The 16,738-nt window shown below is 36.2% G+C and overlaps 1 non-coding gene across 1 annotated transcript; it reads left to right on the plus strand.

Moving 5' to 3' along the window:
- Positions 1-15,200: 15,200 nt before the first annotated feature.
- Positions 15,201-15,274, plus strand: Trnan-guu. The gene has a single exon. It is a non-coding gene; the product is annotated as a tRNA-Asn (tRNA).
- Positions 15,275-16,738: the final 1,464 nt, after the last annotated feature.

Raw genomic sequence — 16,738 nt, forward strand, 5'->3', positions numbered from 1 at the left:
TCAGGAAAGGTGAGGGTGATTGTGTTAGGTTGTGTAGGAAGGTCGGAGGTATAAATTGAGATGAGGAAAGGAGCGATGACGCTGCCCTGTTGGATACCTGATAGAAGAGGATAGATAGGAGATAATGAAGTTTTGTAGGATACTTGGAAATAATGATGAGATATAATGTTTTTCCATTAATTAAGGTTTTGGTTGAAATAAAAAAGTCGGTGTCAGAAGCGGGATTCGAACCCACGACCTTCGGCTAAATACGCCGCTGCTCTACCACTTGAGCTATCGTGACTTCGATCCACTCGAACACCAATATAACAAATGACAAATTCACTAACTTCCCATATCAACCCCACCTTTTGAATTTTCCCTCCTTTTTGCCATTTTTCAAATGTCGTGTAATCTATTTGATTTTCGGCGACAAATGAAATGTCCACGGAGAGCTTTAGTGAAGTATACTTCATTTTGCTTATTACATTTTATTAGGTTTCGTGGTCCGCTTGGCCAAATAAATTCTTTATAGAAATGATTATTAAATTAAAATTAATATTTTAATTTAATTAAAATTTAATTAAATTAAATACAAGAGTGTTACATAGTTTCAACAAAGGGAAAGAACGAGATTGGTTTGAGAAATTTGAAAATAAAAAAATGTAAAATTGAACATGGTGATAAATGCATTAATAATATAACAGATTTTGATCTACCTCCCATTTTAAATATGTACATAAATAATATCAAACATCCAAATAATTAAACTAATTATTTTAATTGTTATTATTTTTATGGTAATTAATAATATTAAGTATTTACTAGTATAATATTTATTTGTGTTATAATTTCCGCGTTTCGCACGTTCAAATTGAGCGCCATTAAAAAAATCAGCTGCTAATTGGAACGTCGCGTTGGCGGAGGTATCAGCGGGTTCACTTTGGCAATTCATGTCGAGAGACGTGGTTGTAGAAGTCCTTCAACCTGATGATGAGCTAAAAGGCTCGAAATCCGGATCGTTGCAAAACAACTTACTGTGAGTAGGAACTATCCTTTTTAAAAAGTATTTAATAAATTCTTTGTCTGTCTTGTAACCTATCGCTTGTGACACTGACTTTTTTATCTCAACCAAAACCTCAATTAATTGAAAAGAAATTATTTGGTCAAGCGGACCACAAAACTAATAACATGTAATAAGCAAAATGAAGTATACTTCACTAAAGCTGTCCATGGCCATTACATTTGTCGCCGAGAATTAAATATATTACACGACATTTGAAAAATGGCAAATAGGAGGGAAAATTCAAAAGGTGCGGTTGAGATGGGAAGTTCGTGTCCGAGTGAATCGAGGTCACGATAGCTCAAGTGGTAGAGCAGCGGCGTATCTAGCCGAAGATCGTGGGTTCGAATCCCGCTCGTGCCATTGACTTTTTATCTCAACCAAAATCTTAATTAATTGAAAAGAAATTATTTGGTCAAGCGGACCACAAAACCTAAAAACATGTAATCAGCAAAATGAAGTATACTTCACTAAAGCTGTCCGTGGCCATTTTATTTGTCGCCGAGAATCAAATATATTACACATTTGAAAAATGGCAAAAAGGAGGGAAAATTCAAAAGGTAGGGTTGATATGGGAAGTTAGTGTCTTGAATTTCTGAGTGTGGATACTGCAGAGAGGTGTCGGGCTATGAGCTGGGCTTTGTCCTCTTCAGATTTGCCCCAATCTATCTGGAGAAGATTTGAATGTACTTTCATATTTAAGGATACTCAATGCAACAGTCCATAATGGGTTTTCTTCAGTAGTTAGTGATTCTCTACAGGAATTCGAGTATTTGTGGTTGCGGTAGTTGTGCAGTTCATTGGATAGCTGTAGTCAAACGGTTGAATAGTCTTTTGTGAGAGGTATCCAGCAGGATTTCCTGATCTTGCTTGAATTTTTTGCTCCTGCTGCACAATTTACGTCATACAAACGTTACAAACCGATATTAGTTGTTAGACGACGTTTTAGTTTGGAAGAGTCATCAAGTAGCGTAATGGTTGGCGTGTTGCAAGCATATCAAGATACGCAAGAGCACTTGATTCGCCACTTCCAAAAAAATATTCGAACCACTTCAATACCTCATGGGCCTAGTTTTATTCGGTGCAAGAAAAAAATAAAGAATATTATAAAGAGAAGAATGATGTTTTACGACTATTTTATTTCTATTTGCAGAGAGAAAAACGATCTTTACGCGAAACCTTTATTTATTAAAAAAAAAAATATATATATTATTAACGTTGTTGTATGTTACTAGCCAGTCCATGATTATGTAAATATTTAAATATTCTTTTTACGTTATGGTCGACGGCACTTCTACTGAACCGGAGAGGAGGCCGTTGTCATAGTTTCCACCTAGCCAATTTGCTTTTAACGACGATATACAACATCGGAGATGCCTCGAGCTTACTGAGGCCAATTTAATACTGTTCCTCGTCATTTAAATAGTATTTCCAGTTATTTTTGCTTAGTACATTGTCACGAGGCGCTAGGGGTCGCCTACGGACTAGGTGCGACAAATGCCCCCTTCCATCACAGAAGGTAGGTCAATTAAATTTCGGGCTAATAAGCACTCGGCTCCTGATCCTAGCTTCTCTAACTGGTTAAACCGTAAGTGTTTTTTGTCTCCACCGATTAAGCACCTCCGTTCGCTCAATTATCAATTATTAATTATTAATTGCTACAAGAAAGTTTGAGGCCTGTTTATTTTAGTTTGTATAAATTATACCATTAAGTTAATAAATTTATTTTCGGTCAAGAAGGTTTTGTTTTACTTTTGCTTTTCATTTTACTTTTCTTTATTTTAATTCCCCCACGCTTCATCAAAGCGCACTCTGCTGATTTCGCTGTACGTGGGCTTCGGAAACTGCGAGCCATTTCCCGGACTTAAGGTAAGTTTAGGTAACCGAAGTCCGTCGCAGGATAGAGCAAAGCTGACACCATTGTTCAAGTGTATAAATTTATCCCAAGGTACACGGAGGCCGCGAACGGATCAAGGACCTGTTTGTTACCCTTAATAAATCCGTAATGTAAGAGTTCATTTTTAGTTAAGTTATACTTCCTTAGTGACAACAGGTATATCGTAGCTGTTACCAACTTAGACGGCGTTCGTGAAAAGTAATACCATCCTCCTTTGCCCCGGCCTCATTTATTAAGAAAGGTAATATGAGAACAAACCCACCCTTGGATTAATACAACTGAAATTGTTGTTAATAATAGTCTATTTTCGATTTTATGAGAAACTCCGCTAGACGTTATAGCGTTCTATGGTTAATAGGCTAAAGTACAAAATAAAAAAATCCCATATCAAATATTTTTAAATTGATATCAACAAAATAGAAAAAATCCTCTGCCTGAGTACGTACTTTGATGTATCAATTATAAACTGCGCAAAAACGAATAATTTAAACAATGAATAATTGTCATTCTATTAATTTCAATTAAATCAACCGATATATTCCTGTTAATTGGGTTAAAAAATTGGAAAATACAAACCAAGAGCAAAAAATTTGTTAATCATCATTTTTAATAACGGATTTTCTTAAGAATAGTAAACATGAAGGTTAGTCATTTTGTAAAGAAACACCTTTTTTCGTGGTCCCGGGCTTTAGACCGATTCCGAGAGACTGGAAGTGCCAATAGAAGGCCTAGTTGTCGATCTCAGCTAAGGGAGGTCAGAAATATTGTCACTGCAGACACGAAATATTGTCAAGACCTGCAGCACAAGCCCGCCACCAGGAACTCAGAAGAATATGGTACAGAACTCTAGTTGACGTTGATCGACCTACGTAGTTTAAACTGATGTTGCATTGGATCTTCTTGAGGTCATTACAGGTGAATAAAGAACATCATCATTGGTGAAACCCAATAGTGATGTTCTTTATTCACCTGTAATGGCCTCAAGAAGATCCAATGCAAAATCAGATGGTACAGCACGTGAAGAGAACACCAATTTGAATGCTGTTATGTTTACTGATGAGTCGCGTTTCTGTCTATGTAGTGATAACAGAAGAAACTGGAACTGACTGACAGAAACGCCTGGAGAAAAGTCGCTTGAGGGATGTATGGGTTCCCGTCAACAATATGGAGTCCAGTTCGTCCTCTAGTGTAAATCCCAGCCCAGATCATTACACCGCTTCCTCCAAACTGCACTGAAGGGAGCTCGAACGGGGCATTGTACGCGTCCCCCGCTCTCGGTAGACTCTTCGGCGCCTGCTAACTATACAGACAGTAAACGTAAGAACAGTCCAATTGGTGTTTCCTTCTAGGCGCTCGCTGCACCATATTCTCCTGAGTCGATGTTGGCAGGTCGTCTCAAAAGGGCATGGCATGTGAGGCCAACTTCCTACAAACGATCCGTAATCGTTTGTGTTGACAAAGGCCTTGCCAAAACATCTTGTACTTCATTTAGGATCTGGCGGGCACGGAATACGACGCTCTGAGAAACGCTAACTGCCTCTGCGATATCACAATAATATTCAACTTCTGGCTCAAGATGATATCTTATCATGGTTAAAGATAATACAACCGGATTAAAAAGGAGAAAAGACGAGAAAAGTTGTTTGTTTAAAAAATGAATAATCTTCATGTTTACTATTCTTAAGTAAATCCATAATTAAAAATGAGGTTGTACTTGGTTTGTATTTTCTATTTTGTTTTACCCAAGAATATATCGGTTAATTTAATTAAAATTAATAGAATAAGAATAAATTACAAATATCCCTATTCATTTTTGCGCATTTTAGAGGTTTTATCTTAGCCCTTCTGTCAACAGTGAAAGCTAAAGATATATTTATATTCTGAAGTAGGGACTGTTTTGGGTGTTAGTGGGGAGAGACTTGCATTGATCTCAGCTTCGTTAAAAGCTTTATTGCGGTCAGTATGAAACGTGTAAGTCTCACGGGTCCATGTTCCAGGAGGTTATGAGGCTGGGTAGGGCCTGGATAGGTATAAAAACCTGAAAGAAAGGAAGTCTGTTATAGGAATCGGAACGTCTTAATCTCTGCCATATGAATCTGATGTTATTGGGTTAGGAGATTCGTGGTCGTTGGTTATTGTCATACGAGGACTGGTAAGTTGAGCATTCCAGACCGCCTGCTGTACTGAAGGAAGCAACAGCTTCGTCTAGTTCTTTTGTAGTTCGATGGATTCAGTACAATAAAAAATGATAGGTGGATCCCGAAGGGTCAAAAGGTTGCTGAAATGCGGCGTCTAATATTGTTACAATTATAGGAAAAGAGAATGTTGGATAAGCTTTCGGACAAAAGGTTAAGTGTGTTTTCAATAAAGGAGGAATTTAACTCTTTGAGGGAAGAAACAAAGAAAGTGAAGGACAAATATTTTCAACTACGCTAGAGAGAAGTTATGTGAAGCAGGACATGACCGAGCAGTTGGGATATAAATTTTGCCGTTCTAACCTGGTATTAAGGCGCTTAAAACTCAAACACTAAATTGTCGAGAGGGAGGCTGAAATATGGCGTTTAACATTGTACAACTAAAGGAATTGATAGGTGTGTTGAATAATATTTGAGATAAAAATGAGCTTACTTGCACAAAGGATGTTTTTAACCCTATATGAGGAGAAATCAAAGGATACAAGGAGGACAAAATGCTCTGCGAGTTAGATAGAAATGAGATTTGTGATAAGGAAGATACATGATCGAGCATCTGGGAAGTAAGTCGTATCGTCCTGTTATTTAGGAGCTTAGTACTTAAAGACTAAATTGTGGCCAGAGCGGCAGAAATGTGCCGTCTAACGTCACAGTTACAGGAAATGGATAGGTGTATTGGTTAATATTTTAGAGAAAAAGTTGAGTTTGCTTACAACAAAGGAAAAAATTAACCCTTTATGGGAAAAGAGTCATGAATCGCGACTCTATTCCTAAGATATTATTATATAGGTGAAGTTTAACGATGCAACAGCACAGCTGACACACCCGTGACCCTGCGGAAGTAGCACAAATTTCGCGCCGCGTATTTGGGTCGTGTTATATTTGGGGCATCGTGGGTTGTCATCTTTTCCAAGATAGACGTTCTTTCCGGTCTTCAGCGATTTTATTTTATATATTTACGATCCGTTATATAAAACGATGGACGTTGGAGTAGTAAAAAAGGACATTAAAATGAATTTAGCAGAGAATGGTGACGAGAGGAAATTAGTGATGAAAGGATTAAACTGCCGGAGTCAGATACCGAACTTAAACCACTTTAGTTTTATTATAGAATTATTCGTTTTCGCTTTTAATAAATTACAAAAAAATCAAATTATAAATTATAACCTTACATATTTCTAACTTTATCGGACTTTTCAAAAAATAAAGAGGTAGCCACTGTTCGCGTGTAGCGCGTTGACGGCATGACTTTCATTGCGTCATGTCATCGCGTCTCAATATGCGCCTTACCTAGTTTTTATGACGTAAATTGAGCGGTATTGGGAAAAAATTCTCCTGAAATTTCTATTTTTTCATCTTTCGGTACATTTTTACTGATTCTCTTCTACTGGAGTATTTTTTTCCATTTTGTAGAAGAATATTAGGCAAACCATCTTGGCCAGCGATTTGTTTAAAAAACGAGCTAAGAGTGGAGATACATATATTTTTTTATATGAACAAAGAAGTAAAACTTTGTCACAACTTTAGCATAATTTTAGTTTTGCGAAAAATTCAATTTTCGTAGTACATTAGGAAAAATCCAACAAAAATGATTGGTACTAATAAACCAAATATATGTCGACAAATGAATTCGAAAAATGGCAATTACTCCCTAAATCTAAATGACCTTAAAAAAAAATTGATGAAATATAGTGGAACTTTAGGGTTTTATGTTTAAACAGAAAGTACTGACTACGCCTGATCAGGAAATCGGTATCAAAAATTAAAATATATCGATTCGAGGTGGAATTGAAACAATTTGTGAAAAAACAGTTTTTCATTAAAATAAATAAAAGGCCTCTTACGCGTTAATCAGATTACTAGCCAAATTTAGGTTCAATAGATGGAAATGTTAAAAATAGTCCATTAGATTTCGTGTCCGATTGACCAAATAACTTCTTTCAATTAATTAATGTTTATATAAGGTATTGGTTGAGATAAAAAAGTCAGTGTCACGAGCGGGATTCGAACCAACGACCTTCGGCTAAATTCGCCGCTGCTCTACAACTTGAGCTACCGTGACTTCGATTCACTCGCACACCAATATAACAAATTACAAATTGTATAAGTAAATATAATAGATTACTCGACATTTGAAAAATGGCAAAAAGAAGTTAGTGTCCGAGTCGATCGAAGTCACGATAGCTCAAGTGGTAGAGCTGCGGTGTATTTAGCGGAAGGTCATGAGTTCGAATCCCGCTTGTGACACTGACTTTAGTCCAAATAGATTTTGAGAAAATGGCACTGAAAAGTGGCAACCTTTCGGCCTCTATGAACAAATAAATGAAAAATTGTTAAAATCCAGTCGATTTTGAGAGTTTGCCGGTTAAACAGAAAGTACAGAGTCCTGTGAAAAAGGAAATACGTATCAAAAATTAAAAGTCGAAGGGGAGATGAAAATATTAATGGAAAACAGTTCAAAACGTACGCTAACCCTTTAATCAAATTATTAGTATTAGGTTCGACAATGGCCATGAGCTTAATTATAATCAAAGAAAAAAATTAACGAAAAAATTGCCAGCAATAGAACAAATAGATTTTTAGAAAATAGTACCGAAAAACAGCAACATTTTTGCTTCCCTTTGAATAAGTAAGGGTTAGACCTTAAAAAATTGCTGAAATATGGTAAACTTTGGAATTAGAAAAAAAAGAGCTGAAATAAGAAACTAACAGAAACTGCATGCAGCCTCTCCTGAAAATGATACGTGATTCAAAATTAAAATTCATTGAGAAAAAGTGGAGTAAAAAATACTATTAAAAAACGTTTTTGTTCCAGAAAACAGATGCTAACCCTTTCATCAGATTCTTAGCACAATTTAGGCTTGAAAAATGTGTCTGAGCAGAATTATAATCAAAAACAAATATGTCAAAAAAATTGCTAGTAATTTCCAAATATTTTTTGAGAAAAGGAATGCTAAAAATGAAAACGTTTTAGGTCTCTGTTAGAACAAATCCATTACCTTAACAATTTACATTTCTAAACAGACTTCACTTTCTGTTTAGACATCTAAATTGCAATAATCTAAAACTCTCAGAGAAAAAAAGCGTATTAAAATCCATTGAATAGAAGTGAAGTTAAAAAATAGGGGAAAAAGGGGTTCTCGTCCAAAGGACACACTTAGGTTTTTTGCAAAAAACTATTTTTAAAAGAACAAAAAAAAAATGAATTCAAGAACACAAGAAAAAATACCGAAAAAAATTGATCGTAATAGAACATAAAGTTTGGGAGCATTAGGAGAAAATCCCTAAATGTTAAGAAAAGCTGACGCTTCAGCCAATTTTCCTTAAAATATTCAACCCACCATAGATTAACGATTTTAGTCCAAATCTTTTGCACGATTTTAAACCTTCCTCCTGATTTGTAGCCTACCAATGAATCACTAAACTTGACCGATATAAGAAAATCTTAGGAATACAGGGGAAACAATTATCAAAACCAAATGTTATCATGAGAAACGGTGGAGAAATAACAGATAATAATAATCCAAACCGGCGGAAATTTTTTTAAAGCCTAGTAAAAGAAATAAAACGAGAACTAATACTAGAACTCGCTTCAAATAGATAACATGTCACTAATCTTTATCAAAATGGAGGATGATGAGGTTTGCTATTTCCAGTTCACGAACTCTAGATTATTAGAATGTCTAATTAACTCACTTGTTTTCCTTCTCAAATGGATAAATATGTGGATAAATGTGATTCTGTTCGTTCCAAAGATGCAATTAGAAATTACACAATTAACACCGACTCTTCTGTGTTAATTAGGATTCGCTGATATCGACGATCTTCACCCGGCCGTTTGAGTTCCGTTTCTAATCAACATGAGATATTGTCGGTTTAATTTATAAAGGATATATAAACGTGTAAAACTTGTAATAATAAATAAAAGAAGGGTTCTTTCACCAGTCCGAACTAAAAATTCTCTGCTGTCACTTTGATTATTATTATACTGAGAAAATCTTACTTAAACTTTAGCCACGAACTTAAGAAACTCGTTAAAGTCTATTTTCTAAATGATTTTTGTATTTTGTTTTTCTTAAGGTCACAATAAAAAAGGGAATCTCACAGGGCATTCAATTCAATGCACGTTTCATTGATATAATCAAATTTATAAAAGTGCCAAAAGTGAAACGTCGAATTAATGTAAAAATTTCTCGAATAACAATAAGACTGAGACATTGGACAATAGGGACTCTTTAGTCCAATTTGAAATGTTGGGTCACCTGAAGTATCGACATCTAATCATGGAACATCGTGTGCAGAATCGGATTGGACTTGATTTTTCACGTACTCTGAAGCACTGCTACAACTACTTAGTAAAAACGTTATAAAAGAATATTTCAGACGTCAATTCAAAATAAACACAAAGAAAAACAAACCGGACAATTGTATTTATTTGCTTATTTTCTATAATCATTAGGTAAAAAGATTAATGGTAGAATTAAAACGCAAAGACACAGCCGTAACAAAGTGTTGTTTAACACCTTTATAGTGTTATTAATCCGTTTGCAATCTTTAGATTAAAAATAAAGAAAACCACTCCAATTTCATTTTTTCCCGGCGCCAACTTGTCGAGTGAGTTATTTGGGTTTTTAAATTGTTTTCTTTACTGAAACCATAAATTTGAGTAAAAAATTATTATTTTTTTTTTAAGCATGGTTTAAAGTCGAGAAGATCTGGTCCGAGCCGATGCTTTAAGCCAGAAACACACTTACCCGATGCTACGCCATGCGACGCTACCCGATGCTGCCCGACGCAAATCCAAACTCCGATTTTCCATAAGTTGCATTAACCCCGTGCACATCTACCCGATGCTATGCCACGCTAACCTACCCGACGCTCTGCGATCCCCACTGTCCAGATTTTCGTCGGGTCGCATCGAGTACAGTCGAAGATAAAAGAACCAGACATTCATATTTTTATTCAAACTACATGTATTATTGTCGTTATATTAATTACAACATACTTATTTTAATATAAACCAAATTAACTGTGATTAAAAATTAATTAGTTTTTATTTGAAAAATTAATTTTAATGGTTTGGTAGAAAATTAATCAAAACACCGGAATACGATTTTTTGATATAATGAATTTAACTAACAATTTATTGCACTCGCTTCGGCGGTACATATACTAAAATTGGAACAATTATTACACGGTTTTGCTCATAAAATTTCATTAAAAATTTATTTCATAGTTTTGCTCTTAAAATTACACCATTTTCGTCAGGTAGCATCAGAACAGGACACTCATAATTTTGTAGTTTATTTCAAACTAAGTACATGTAATTTTGTCTTTATATTAATTACAACATGTTATTTTAATGTAAGCCAAATTAAACGAGATCAAACGCATAAGTTTTTATAAACATTGTTTAATTATGATGGTTAGGAGTAACTTTATTTAAAACAATTAAGTTTAACAAACCATTTATTAGATGGTTGTGCTCATAAAATTTAACTAACAATTCATTACAAGGTTTTGCTCAAAATAGTGCATTAAGAATAAAAGATGCGTTGCGATTGTGATAGTGATTATTGTGATAAACGCTGTGGACTGTACGCGACGTGTGCTTGCGTCGGATAGATGTGCACACCCCACCAAAACGGATGCTTTTGTCGACCGCAAAAAGGTAGATGTCGACCGCAATGTAGGACGACTAGAGACGACCGTTTTACTGCTCTTACCATCGTTCGACCGCTTCCTTGATAGGTAGGTAACTCCAAAAGGTCCGTAATGTAAGGGTAAGGTTTAAGGCCGGCGCAACACTAGACGGAATGTGATGGAAGTTTTCGTAACGGAAATTTCGCGACGAAAAAAAATCCGCCCAACCCGAACAAGTCACATGTACCGCGGAAATGAACGGAATGACTACGACTGTTTGGACATGCAGTTAATAACGCGACTTGGTTGACCGTGTACGGTACAATGAAACAACTTTTCATTTTATGTATTTACAAGGCTAAGGAGAAGCAGAAGAGAAAGAGAGAACATTGGATTCATCCATTGAATATGAAAAGTGTAGTAGCACTTGGTCAATAACACTGACAGTACGGGGAACTTCGGCGCTATCCAGTCAAGTTCTTCCAATACTGTGGGATGACTATAGTTCATTTGAGCGTCTTTAAAATTCCACAAACAGGACCTCTTCTGAACTTCCACAAAATATTGGTCCAAGTCCATCCTAGATCTTGCTGTCCGACTGCCTACCTGCTTCCACTTACGTTCTACGTTTATCCGTCGAGTGTGGCGCACCCTAACTACGTTGCACTGTTTTGATCTTTTTGGACGGAACCCAGCGGAACATTCCATCGACGCTGGTGCACCAACGGAGCTCGACGGAGACGTTACGACGGAAATTTCCGTTACGGAATTTCCTTTCAGTTTGTCGCTGTTTTGAATGTAAGCTTATGCAGCGGAAATTTCCATCGCGAAAACCTCCGTCGCATTCCGTCTAATGTGGTGCCGACCTAACACAATCATTAGAAGCCTTCGGTTCTGAATTACAGGAAGTGCATCGAGTTGAAAGACGCCTATTCGCAAATTCAGCTTCCCACTTGAACAAATGAATAGGCTAGTCTCTTCGCAGAAGACGGTTTACTTTGTGATAATCAGATGACCCGGACCGTGTGTGGAGACGACGTGGAGAACACCTTGCTTCATATGCTATGCGTGAGTGCCTTTGCAAAAACAGACAGTTATAATATGAAGTGAATCCACGTTAAGTCATAGCTGAACTGACTATCATGCGTAATGATCTTTGGCTGAACTAAGGTACATTGATTCTTCGCGAAGCTGTGGTTTCATTCGCTCCGCTGGGGACAACTTCGTGTTAATACATCATAATAGCTCGAGTTGTCACCCATTACTTGGAGGATGTAGGGATTGACGCAAAGATTTTTCCAGCATATTCTCCTGATATGATTCCTATAGAAGACTTATGGGACATGATAAAGAGACAGGTTAGACATCGTTCGCCGTCTCCAACAAGCGTTGAACAGCTTTAAAACCACTCTTTTTGAAAAACGAGGTTCTGTTTCACAAAATCTCCTTATTAATAAACACGAGATGTCGAGGAGACTTTTGGCCATAGGAAATGCCAATACACACCATTAAGAGCAAAACTAGGTAATAAATTGTTAATTGAATTTTATCCCATTACTAAATGATTTTCCGGTGGCTTGGTGAATTTTCTTTCAAACCATCATAATTAAATATTTTTTTATAAAACTCATGAATTTCTGATCTCGTTTAATTTGCTTCACATTATAATAAGTATATTGTTATTAATATAACCATAAAATATATATAGTTTGAAATAAACAACAAAATTCGTGTATCCGAATTTTTGTTGTCTTTGAGTATATTTAAATCATCACGTAAAGCCAGTCTCCAGTAGGTTGGTTTACTGGTATACTGTGGAGAACTAGATAAAAATTTTATTTAACGACTCGATCCTTCCATAAAATCTTTCTGCACGTCGGTCATAACCCGAGCTTTAAACTCTGCTGGACCTTCGATCTTTCGGCGTATTTGAGCTTTTTTTGAATATTTGTTTGCTCCTCTTCGCGATTGGATTTTATCAATTTGTGATGTTTTTCATCGAAAGCCAACTGAAAAATAATCATTATATAAACAGAAACACGGGAAGACACTTTGAAAATGAAAATCTGTTCTTCCTCAACTTCAAGGTTTTTCCTCGGCGATTGCTTATCGTCACTAGATAAGGTCGTCTATTTTTGCTGAACCGGCATTGGGTCATTAATTGAGTCCGTCTTCACTTTCTTCCGTGAGGAATTGTACATTAAAGAAAGAAGCATGACTTTAACACACAAAGCACAAAAAGCATGAAAGCTCAACGTATTGGAGAGCCTAGAGATATACAAATAAATAACAACACTACCAAACACAAGATCACACACTACTTTCACACCACTAAAAACACTACGTAACACAAAACGCAAACGTTCCGCGAAAACAACATCGAAAAAACGCGACCGACCAATGAACACCTTGCCACATCCCATACCGCAAATGCCCCTAGCGACAGCCGACAGACCCAATGACAAAACCTTGCACGGAAAAAGTGGCAGGGCCTCACTGAAGATGGCAAAATGCTGAAACGTGCTTGGGCAATCTAACAAACCCGTGAAAGAAGACGGATCCAATAAGAAAAATATTGCTTACTATCTCATTAAGCAAGATAATAATAATAAAGTTCCCCAACTTAGAATTGGAGAGTAAATTTGAAACCAACTTTTTGGCCTTATGATCTTGCATATTAGCCATGGTACGAATTCTTGTGTGTACAAGATTGGGGGTTATCGGGAAAAAAGGGCCAGAGGCGACGGTGGGAATCGAACACACGACCGCGGCGTGAGAGTCTCTCAAGCTAACCACTCGGCTACCGCGGTCCCCCAACAGGAAAAATCTTAAAAACCATACAAAACTTTTACAGAAAGTTATTCTTATAAATGTGAAAGGAAAAATGATACAGCTTAAAATAGAAAAAATGGTATTTATGTATTATTATGAAAATTTTTATAATATTATTATTATTATTATTATTTTATTCTTAAAAAGTATTGCCGTAGCAGGGTTTTTCATTCAAGTATTTAAAATGAGATAGGTAGTTAGAGTATGTAGGAAATTAAAGTTTTACAAATTAGTCAGTCTAAAGAAAAACGCCCGTCTCGCTATATATCCGGAAAAGTCTCATGTTTTACGTATCAAGGCTTCGAAATTTGTTTAACTCGATTTTCAGGTCACTCACTTGATCAAATTCACGCATCATTCAACTAATTCGAAGTTAATCAACAAAGATTTGCTCGGTTGACTGGGCGAAGTCCTGAGTACATCTCTCGCCTGGAATGAACACGATTTTTCTCCCTTTTCTTTTCAAAATAGCGTATATGTGCCAATGTACGTTTTATCCAACAGACGTGTTTTATAATTGATTTATCATTCGTACAGCATTGATTAATCCGGAACCGTCATATAAAAAGAAAAAGAAATTTGTAAAGACATTGCGCGAATGGATAAACTCCATGAAAAGAAGAAAGTTTCTTATTTTTTCATACTCCTTTAAATTATGGCCACTAACGACAGATAGAAAGGAAAAAGTTGGTTCAAACGTAATAATATCAGCAAAGTAAACGAAATAAAAATGATTTACAAGCCATGTGAGTAATGATAACTTCCCACAGTTCTAATCCTCTGATACAATAATTTGAGCCTGTCTATTTTCATTATATTGTTCCCGGCTGTTTGATCGACTTTTATATTGTTTTATAATCAACAAGAGAATTATTTTGTCATCATTTTTTAACTTCACTTTGCTGCATTTTTTGACCAAGCGACTAGAAATATGTGTTTATTATAATTTAATTTATTGTACGATAATTAAATTATACAATTTGTAATTTGTTCTATTGGTGTGCGAGTGGACTGACGTCACGATAGCTCAAGTGGTTAGAGCAGCGGCGTATTGAGACAAAGGTCGTTGGTTCGAATCGCGCTGCTGACACTGACTTTTTTATCTCAACCAAAACCTTAATTAATTGAAAATAATTTATTTGGTCTTGACTTATTAAATCCCTTTTATTTAGTGGTCTATTGACCAAATTACTTCTTTCAATTTATTAATCTTTTTATGTAAGGTTTTGGTTGAAATGAAAAAGTTAGTGTCACGTGCAGGATTCGAACCCACGGCCTTCGGCTCAATACGCCGCTGCTCAACCACTTGAGCTATCGTGACTTCGATCCACTCGGACACCAACTCCCCCCCTCTCAACCTGCAACCTTTCGAATTTATCCTCCATTTTGCCATTTTTCAAATATCATGTAATTAGGATTCGATTCTCGGCGAAATATGAAGTGGCCACGGGGAGCTATTAGTGAAGTTATACTTCGTTTTACTTATTAAATCCATTATATTTAGTGGTCTACTGACCGAATTATTTCTTTCAATTAATTAATCTTTTTATGTAAGGTTTCGGTTGAAATGAAATTGGTGTCCGAGTGGATCGAAGTCACGATAGCTCAAGTGGTTAGAGCAGGGGCGTGTTGAGCCGAAGGTCGTGGGTTCGAATCCCGCTCGTGACACTCACTTTTTCATTTCAACCAATACCTTACAAAAAAAATTTAATTAATTGAAAGAAGTAATTTGGTCAATCGGACCACGAAATATAATGGATTTATTGTACAATTCTATACTGATTTCTTCATGATAGCAGTAATTTTTTGTGGAAAGCGCTCGAATTTCTTTGTATATTTGGTCACCGACAACTTATAATTTGCTTGGCAATCGATGACATCTCATCTGGACCATCTCTTTAGTATTTACCCATACCAAAACAGGCAGATATTTGAGAACCAAAGGGGAACAGATAAAACAACCCAGCTACACGTTTCTTTTCAGATCTCAGATTTTTCCTACAAGGGATGGAAACATAAGGGATGATATTCCGCCCCGGTTCGATGGGGTCTCCATCTAAGTTAGCCCCATTTAGCGGTTGATGTTCGCCGTTACTTGGATAGGATATTTCCTGCCCGGTGAATTGGACGAAGATCACTAGTTCACCCTTCCCCTTGGCCAGATTTATCACCCCTCGATTACTTTTCCTGGGGGCTGCCTAAAATTCAAACAATTTAGACCAAACCATGATTGGTCGAAGAGCAAGAACATATTTAATCGATAAATATGTAACGCGAAAAAGCCTTTTCTTGCTTAAAAATTGTTTTTCTTTAGCCAGACCAAACCGTGTAAACAAATCGACAAGAAGATTTTGCCCAACTTCAAATTGGCAATTAAATTCTTATATGCCCATTGTGCAACATTTGCGAATAACAAAATCACTTTCACCCTTCAGCCAAATCTACAATTTTCAGTGAGTTTAGAATTAACTGGTTTAAGAAGAATTCTACAACTAATGTTAAAACGATAGCGCTCAAGAAAATTGCTTGTTGTCGTGACAGTTGAAATTACAGGTCATTTTCGAAGAAAGTGAATTCAACTTTGATATTTGAATAATTTTTAAAATAATGAATCGCTATCGTGTTTAAATAATATACCACGTCATACCAGCCGACTCGAGGTAACTACTACCCTAGTAAACCTTCTTACTTCTTGATAATCCTATATTACGGTGCATCCTAGATCATTTTCTGTCTTACTCCTTCTTTCTTCGGCTTCAAGAAGACGCCTTATTTAGCAGGGTGCAATAGGGTGATATTCTCCAAATCTGCCTTCATCGATTGACGCCACTCTTTGTAAATCCTGATCAATAGGAGGATGGAAAGAAATCTTATCTTCTCAAACCTGGCTATACAGGTAAGTGTGTGTATGTGTTCTTTTAAATACAGTATTAAATGTGTATTAAGTCAGAAAGAAAGGGGGAGGGAGGGAGGGAGGGAGNGCGAGGGGGGGAGAGTAAGAGAGAGATTGACTGATAGATAACGCTTTATTAAACCACGCAGAATTAGGTCTCTTGGACCTTTCTTAAATCCAACGTGGACAATAATTTATAAAAAAATAATAATAATAAAAAAAAATAAAAAAATAAAAAC

Source organism: Cimex lectularius, unplaced genomic scaffold (genome assembly GCF_000648675.2).
Source record: "Cimex lectularius strain Harlan isolate CLEC.00 unplaced genomic scaffold, Clec_2.1 scaffold56, whole genome shotgun sequence".
Taxonomy (NCBI): Eukaryota; Metazoa; Arthropoda; class Insecta; order Hemiptera; family Cimicidae; genus Cimex; species Cimex lectularius.